Below are 9010 nucleotides of genomic sequence, written 5' to 3'. Positions count from 1 at the left end.
CGAACAGAATTGTGCATATTTGTAGGATATCCGAAAGGAACAAAATGAGGATTATTTTACAATCTAAAAGATAATACGATTAAAGTTTCTACTCATACTACTTTCCTCGAGGAAAGCTACGTGGATAAATTTAAGCTTCAAAGTAAAGTGGTACTCGAGTAACTTTCAAGAGTGGTAGAACAATCACCAGGTTTAATTCTCGAGAAAGTTGTAGAAAGACCTACAAATAGTCAACAACATAGGGGAATCTGTCGTAGTAGGAGAGTTTCTAAAAAATCAGACTTCTTCATCTATAATGGTAGTATTTACAATACAGAAGCCAATCATGAGGATGGTGATCCATTCACTTACGATGAGGCTATGTAAGACGTTGATTCCAAGCTCTGGAAATAGGCCATGGATGCAGAGATGGATTTTATGAAATCTGATATGGTACGGGAACTTGTAGAATTACCGTTGGGGATTAAACCTATAGGGTGTAAGTTGATGTACAAGAAGAAAAGAAATGCAGAAGGGAAAGTGGAAACGCACAAAGCTAGACTTGTAGGGAAAGACTACATACAGAAAGAATGCATCGATTACAATGACACCTTCTCACCAGTAACCGTGCTTAAGTCTATCTACATACTCTTATCTATTATCGCTACTCTTGATTACAAGATCTGGAAAATGGATATCAAGACATCATTCTTGAATGGCTATCTTGATGAGACCATTTACATGACTCAATCCACTAACTATATTGTCAAAGGAAATGAGCAAAATGTTTGCAAACTACTAAGATCCATTTATGGACTTAAGCAAACATCCCACTCATGTAATAAAAGATTTGATCAAAAGATCAAGACTTTTGGATTTAAGCAAAACGTTGATGAACCTTTTGTTCATAAACATATAAAGGATAGAAATGTGGTCTTGTTTTATTTGTCGTTGATATTCTACTTATCAGAAATGATGTAGGAGAATTGTCATTGGTTAAATTGTGGTTAGTTCAATAGTTTAGTATAAATGATTTGGGTGAAACTAGTTATATTCTTGTGATTTGGGTGAAGCTAGTTATATTCCTGGAATTTGAAATCCTTAGGGATCAAAAGAATAAAACAGTAGCTTTCCCATGCTTCATACACTGATAGAGTACTAGAACGTTTTGCAATGATCGATACGCAGCAAAACGTTCAGCCGACTACATCAAGTTTTCATCTTTCTTTAGATGACTAACCTAAGACAGCGGAAAAAAGAGAGCATATGAGTAAGGTTCTATATGCTTCGATAGTTGGAAGCCTTATGTTTGTGATACTTTACACATGTTCATATATCTATTTTGCAGTAGGAATGATTAGTCGATATCAGACGAATCCAAGTCTCAGGCATTGGTAAGCTGTAAAGCACATATTATGGCATTTTAAAAATACTAGGGATTTTATGCTTATGTATTCTAGGGAGAACCTTACTCCTGTTGGATATATAGACTTGAACTTCCAAACCTGTAAAGATTAGAGGAAATAGACATCGGGAAATATATTCATTCTAGGTCGTGGAACCATAGTATGGAGAAGTGTAAAACAAACTTACACTGCTAACTCTACTATGAAGGCTACGTATGTGGCTGCTTTTGAGGTAACGAAAGTAGCAATATGACTTCAAAAGTTCTTAATTGGTTTTGAAGTTATTCTTGATATAGAAAAAGCTATAACATTATATTGTGATAACAGTGTTGCAATAGCTAATACCAAGAAAATGAGAAGACACAAGAGGAATAATCTAAGTTCATTGATTGTCTTTTATATTTTGTATGCATAGAGAAATTATGACAAATAAATATTAGCTTATTGATTGTCTAAGTTCAAACTAAAGATAAGTGGTATTGTAAGAACGTTTACATTGTGAGAAAGACAACTTACTTCAGTAAATAATCTAAACAATTCTGTAATCCCGTAAAGGAATCAAAGTGAGCATTTGATTCAAATACTGATGAGGTTTATTATGTCGACTACAATTCCAATTGGAGAGATGGCTAGTCTTGGCTATCAGAGCAGTTGACTCTACAGGTAGAGGCATAGAAGTATTCATTGGTAGAATGATACGTTGGACTAGACTCAAGATGAATTAATTCTGAATCCATTTGTGAATCAATTCACTTGTGACGTTCATGGTGTGGTTTACCTAAATCCTAAGTTAGTCACTGACCATGTGTATGTAACTCATGTGCTTTGATATAAGTGGAGGCTTATGCTCTAAATATGGAACGTGGGCATGGGTTGCTCGTTCTCGAACGAGCAATTTATCACCAGTCATTTGTTGACAGTGACCATATTAATCATTAAGAAGACACAATGGTGACAATGAGATAAAATAGGATTGTATTAAGTGAACGGATTTAACTCAAAGGAATCAAGGATATCATATGAGCGAAACACACACATGATGAGGTCATTGGACAAAGCAGTTGGATGAATTACTTTCGTAAAGAGTATACAATAAAGAGTTTTCAATCATGGTACTTCTTTTAGACTGACTCCATGATTAAGTAATTACGAATTATCGAAACAATACTTTTGGACATAATTATAATTACTAGAGCCTAATTGTATACGTTTGATTGGTCCTTTCGCTAGCTCAACAAAAGCCCGATTGGACTGCATTTGAATTAGAATAAAATTCTATGAATTTGGAAATAATTTAATTGAGTCGATTTATTTGGTGTGGAATTAAATTAGGTGGTTGTGAGAATTATTCAACTAGATAATTTGATTAAATAAATTTCTTGAAAAATTAATTTGGAAAATCTAAGTGATTTTTGGGAAAATTAATTTTTATAAAGTAAAATTAAATTAGTCAAAATTAATATGGTCTTTTTGGAATATAATTTTTAAGTCAAACAATTAACCTAATGGGTAATTGAACTTGAAAATTAGACATGAGATCGTTGGGACTGGGAGTTCAAGAACCGAGACCAATACCCAAAAATTGGTCGAACTAGACCCGGTATGTGAAACTGAACCGACGATCTAACCGGTGGCTAGACCGGATCGGTTGAGTCGTCACTAACCTAGACCGAACAGACTCAGGGTGCCGTAAGGGTTTTGACCTGCATCACTGGACATGGTGGTGCCGGCAGTTGCAATGGTGGCGTCTTGGTAGCTGACAACGGTTGGTCTTCTGTAGTTGAATAGTGGAAGAGTTACACTCCTACTGAGACTCTACCAAAGAATTTGATTTTAGATTAACTATTTCAAAAATAATATTATTTTAATATTTTAATATTAAATTAAATTTAATACTTATCTTAATCATATTTTATTAATTTAAAATTAAAGTGATCATCTTAATATTAAATTAATTTTAATGTTTATCTTGTGGAAAAACATTCTATTATTTTAATAAGATTTAATATTAAATTTAATCTAATATTTATATTATATTAATTTACTATTAAAGTGATTAAATTTAATCATAGTTGAACTCTCTAAACTCTCCCTACATAAAGAGAGCCTTAGGTCATTATTTTAACACACACTTGAATTCAAAAGAAAGTTGCAAAGAGAAAATTCTCTAAAGAAATTATTTTTAGAAAATTTCTAGAGATATTTTTCTGATTTACAACTTAACCCAAAAGTTCAGATAATTTGAAAAATTACCCTATTGGTAATTTTTGTGAAAATTTTTCTAATTCGAAGTGAGCCCACACTTGACAAACTTGAGCTTGAGGATAGCAGAGAAGACTACTCAGTTGAAGCACTCATCCTAGATGAATTGAAAATGTACAATTTTGATTAAGTATTTATTACGTTAGGTATCACAACCAATATCTTGTTTTGGAAAAACTTTTAAAACTCTAATTTTCCCTAAATTTATTTTCCAATGCATTTTCCAAACCCATTTTCCAACAAAGTTCACTGTCGACGTCACATAGCAATGTGATAGACCGTGTGTGTTAGACTCTGATTAGTGGGGTGTTGGATGCAGAAAAGTAATGGGAGTTAGGATAGAGGGTTATCAGAATTTTTCTGTCAGTTTTCTTTTTTGCAAATTCTGTTCTCTTCTCCCCTCTCTTTGCCAAAATTCCATCTCTCCCTCCCCCTCGTTTTTTGTGTGATTTTACTCAAGTTCACCTCTTTTGTTGTGCTGCGTATAATCCTGGTTGTTCGGTAAGTGGAGTTTAATACTTTGGTAATCTATTTCTTTGCCGTATGGCCAAATTTCCATATTTGACAGCAACAAATTGTGGGGTTTAAGGCTTCCTTCGTACTGGTTCGTAGGGAATCGATTCGAAGTTTTGCGGTAAGTGTTCATCGCTTTTTGGGTGAATATTTTTGGTTTCAGGATTTTAATTAAATACAAAGTAAGACTGATATGGACTCAAAATTGTCGATTTTAGGTTCTGGAATACTTGTGGTTGAGTTAGAAGTGAAATTGATACAGGTGTGTACCCAATTGCATAGAAAACGAGGTTTTAACAAAAGCCGACAACCTCACTGTCGACGACACATAGTGTATAGTCGCTTGTGTGGTAGGCCGTATAATAGAACACGGGAGTGTGAGTGACAAGCTAGGCCGTGCGCACCAAACACGGTTATGTGATGGCCAGGTAGGCCGTGTGCAACACACGGGCTCTACCAATTTGGGGTGTGTGGGCCATACGGCTAAGGCCAATTTGGGCCGTGTGGCTCTACATAGGCAAGCCACATGAGCGTGTAAACCCATTTTACTGAAATGTTTGCTAAGGTTGCACGGGTCGCCCAAGTCAACTATGAACCTACTTTAGGATCAGTAAGCACTACATAGACCCCTATTTGACTGAAATGCCTATATGACTATTATGTATATATATTTGCATGTTATCGAGTGTGATGATATTTAATGACTTCATATGGTATGCACTGTTGCCATGATATAGCATGTCATTACTGTATGTTGCATTGCATTGGGATAGAGGATTGATATTGTATGAAGGAAGTTTACTAAAAGGCCTCGGCCTAATTTACTGGCAGCTCAGCTGCAAACCACTGTTTAGTGCCACATTCGGTACTTTTTGGAGTGTAGGGATGGGTGGGTTGAATATATCCCCACATGGAGTGTAGGGTTGGACGGAGATGGTGTGTGGAGGCTGGCTGGATAGGATTTTGTGACTGTATATCTGATGCTGTACTGATTACTGATTTTGCAATGGGCCAAGGCCCTAATGCATGACCGCTTCTATACTAAAAGGGCTTAAGCCCAGATTGTGACTGCATGATGTCTGCTTGTTCTATATAGGGATTACACACTGAGTTTTCATAAACTCACCCTTTTGTTTAAATGGGCACAGGTAATCCCCAGATTTGACGGATCGATTCAGCAGAGGACTCGATGGTGGCCACACATATTATAAACCATTTGACTTCAATTTTGGTATTTAATTCTTAAGTATTTTCTAGGTTAATTTTAAATGTAAATTGCGGAATTTCTGAGACTTTTACTTAAATTGGGTTATTTCTTTTTATGGATTTATAACTGCTAGACGTTTAAAAACTCAATTTTTAAAAGGCAAAATTTTCTCTAAGCACACGATTTACACAAAACGACTTTTAAAAGCTTCCGCAACGAAACTTGTTAAAACGATTGACTAAATAAGTAACGATTTTAGAGATAACAAGAGTAGATAAATGAAAATTATTTTATCATAACAAATTAGTTTCAAACGCTACCATGTGACATTGCCAGATTCGGCCATAACGTCTAGGCCGGGTTTGGGGTGTTACATTAATTATAAGTTAATTAATCTTAATTAATTTAATTAAGTTTTAATTAATTAATCATTAACATTGTTTAACTAAAATTAGTGGATGACAACTTAACTTTCCACTATTTGATATAATAAAATGGTTTAATTACCATTTGGAACCCTTAGCTATTTAAAAATCTATGGCAATAAAATTTTATAATTTAATCCCTATACCTTAATTAACTATCAATTTGACAAAATTACTAAACCAAACTTTAATAAATTTCTATATTAATCTAGCAAATATTAATATTTAATATTTACGTACTCAAAATAAATGAAATTTCAAAACCGCCATTTCCAACACCATTAAAAATTAGATTGTTACAATGAATTTCAAAATATCATTTTTTATTAATATATTCTATTTGGATATTTTTTTCTTTACTTATCAAACAAATTTTTAATTTATATCATTATAGAATTCATCCATTCAAAATGCTAGGATTTTTACTTGTTTTACTAGGATGAATAATTGATTTAGGAAAATTTAAGTTAATTGGAATTTTACAAATTAAAATAATTATAAAATAAGAATAATTATATTTAATTTAATTTTTTTAAAATCTAATATGGATATCATTATATTTATAAAAAATATAAATACTTTTAATAAAATAAAATTTAAAAAGTCTATATTATAATTAAATAAAAATAATTTTTGAAGTTTAAACTTTTAATCTTACGGTGTGACCATGTGTATTAAATCAAATAAAATTATAAGAAATTTTGAAACCACTTATTTAAGTGAAATTTTAAAAAAAAATTGAACTATTAAAATCCTTCTTGAAATTAGTCACAAATTTTAAATTTATATTTATTCAAATAACTAATTTCATTTTTAGAATTTTAAAAAACTTGAGACAAATGAAATCCTTCCTGCATATTCATGATCTTATTAAATTTTATTAATTACTTTAACACCTTATAAATCACAATTAAAGTTTATTATTAATTATTGATGTTTTAAAATTTTTATTTCACCTTATAATTTTAACATAAAAATTTATTATTTAATTACTTTTACTATAAAAATTTGAATACATTTTCATAAAATAAATAATTATAATTATAATTTATTTTATTTTTACTTTATTTTTGTTTTAAGTTATATCATATAATTATATTAATTATTGTGAAAATAGAATGTCCATAATGATAATGAACTGTAAAGAAAGAGAGAAAAAATAGAACACATAGAATTTTACATGGAAACTCTTTTGGGAAAAAAAAATCAGGGAAAGAGGAGAAGAAAATTCAGAGGAGAAGAAAATTCACTATGTTGAATTCAAATGATACAAGAAGAGAGATAATTACGTCTATTTATTTGTTTAAAATTCTTATTCTAATAAAAGTCAAATAAAAGTAATACAGTAAGATTAAAAGATTTTATTCTAATCAACATCAAATAGAGGACGTTCTATACGGATTTTACTTGTGCAGCATGTGCCGTACCTCAGTTGCAACCCTAGTCCAGTGTTTTGCTAGTATTTATTTTAACAAGAATTTAGACCACACAACTTCTAACAATTATTAATGTATATTATAACTTATCAATTATAAATTCATGCTTTTGGTCGGATTTATCTTGAGCATGGACCAAATCAGTCTCAAATTCAAATTCTTATAGACTTGAACTTTTTTAGACTCGAATCTATTATAAGCTTGAACTTTTTCAAACTTAGATTGAATCAACGTAGACAAGGTTTTGGATTCAAGCTTGTTCTGCCAGCTCTACAAAAAAAGTGTCAGGAGCTTCTACTTTCAACTTGTGCAACTTAACAAGTTAACTTGTTTTATTTTGAAAGCCTGTGTCCAATAAAATTTTTTTCATCGGTTATTATTACCATAAAATGCTTATCATCTTAAGTGAACAACTTGACTCAGGCCTCAATATCCTTTACCAAAATTATGATAGTTCCACAACAACAAATTGATTCTACACTCCTAAATAATGCAACATTTTCCATGAGTTGATATGCTTCCTTGGAAGGTTGCCTATTTGTTATACTTCTTTTGCAATAAAATACGAATGACTGTTGATTACAGTTGAAATTTTCCCACTTGGATGCCAATTTCTTTGACCCCCAACGATTGAATGAAACAAACAGGAAAAAGAATGAGATGGTCAGAGAATCTGATTTCATCTTTTCACTCTAAAAGCTTGATTGCTTATATAAGGAACTGTATGCTATCAACAATATGCCTTAATATATATCAATCAGGAATCACTGCCTCTATCTGGTATGCCCTTAATTTACATGTGTTTTTCATGGCTTGCCAAGATGCTATTGTCGAGGTTTTAGCTGTGGACATTATAAGAAATTGTTCTGGTGTATAGAAAGATACGGATTCTCTTCAAGAGTTTTTTTTTTCTAAGGTAAATTTTTTTTTCTAGACTCGTCATTTTATCAATTTTGTCTTAATTCTAAAAATTTAATAAATTTAACTTTCAACATTTACATATTCTGTAAATTTAGTCTTAATTCTAGATTTACTTGATATTCAATGAGGGTTAAATTTGTTAGTTTTTTTTTAGAATCAGGATCAAAATGATGTGATTTATAAACATTGAAGGTTAATTTTTTTTATTAGACCAATCAAAAGTAGGATGAATTGACACAAAAACTAAACACTATAATTAATTATCCTTAGCTGCTCACTTTTAAATTTAATTGGGAGTAAGTTGTTGCTTCTTTTAAAAGGGATCAATTAGCTCAATATTGAAATTGAGGGGGACCAAAGAGGTGTTTTTACCTTTTTCCAAGCAATATTATTCAAAAATCTGATGTACTTGAATCCCTACCACAAATTTGGATGGAAACAGTTTTTAGGCAACTATTTAAAATGGAGGTATTTGAACTTATTACAGGATTAAAGCCACTAATCAATTTGTAATAATCCTCCAATTAAGCATAATTCCATGTCAATTTCAATCCCTTTGGGTTGCTTTCTTACTTCAATGAAGTGCTTCCTTGACAAAAAAAAAAAAATTGTACCACACAGTTAGCCCTTTTGTCCCTTGTATGGAATTGTCACTAATGCTAAAATGCTGGTGATCAATGTGTTTGTGGGCATAAATACGTAAAACAAACGCCAAAGCTAAGCTTCCATCTGCAATCCCTGGAATCAATGAAAGAGAAAGGAAGAGGGTGGTCCAATTTATATGAAAGATGCTCATGAAAATGTCCTCATCGTTGCATACAGGGGTTTCCTTCAATACTAAGATAATGTTGAGTTGAGAGT

Source organism: Gossypium hirsutum, chromosome A10 (assembly GCF_007990345.1).
Source record: "Gossypium hirsutum isolate 1008001.06 chromosome A10, Gossypium_hirsutum_v2.1, whole genome shotgun sequence".
Taxonomy (NCBI): domain Eukaryota; kingdom Viridiplantae; phylum Streptophyta; class Magnoliopsida; order Malvales; family Malvaceae; genus Gossypium; species Gossypium hirsutum.
The sequence above is the reverse complement of the archived record's forward strand: the minus strand, read 5'-3'. Positions refer to the sequence as shown.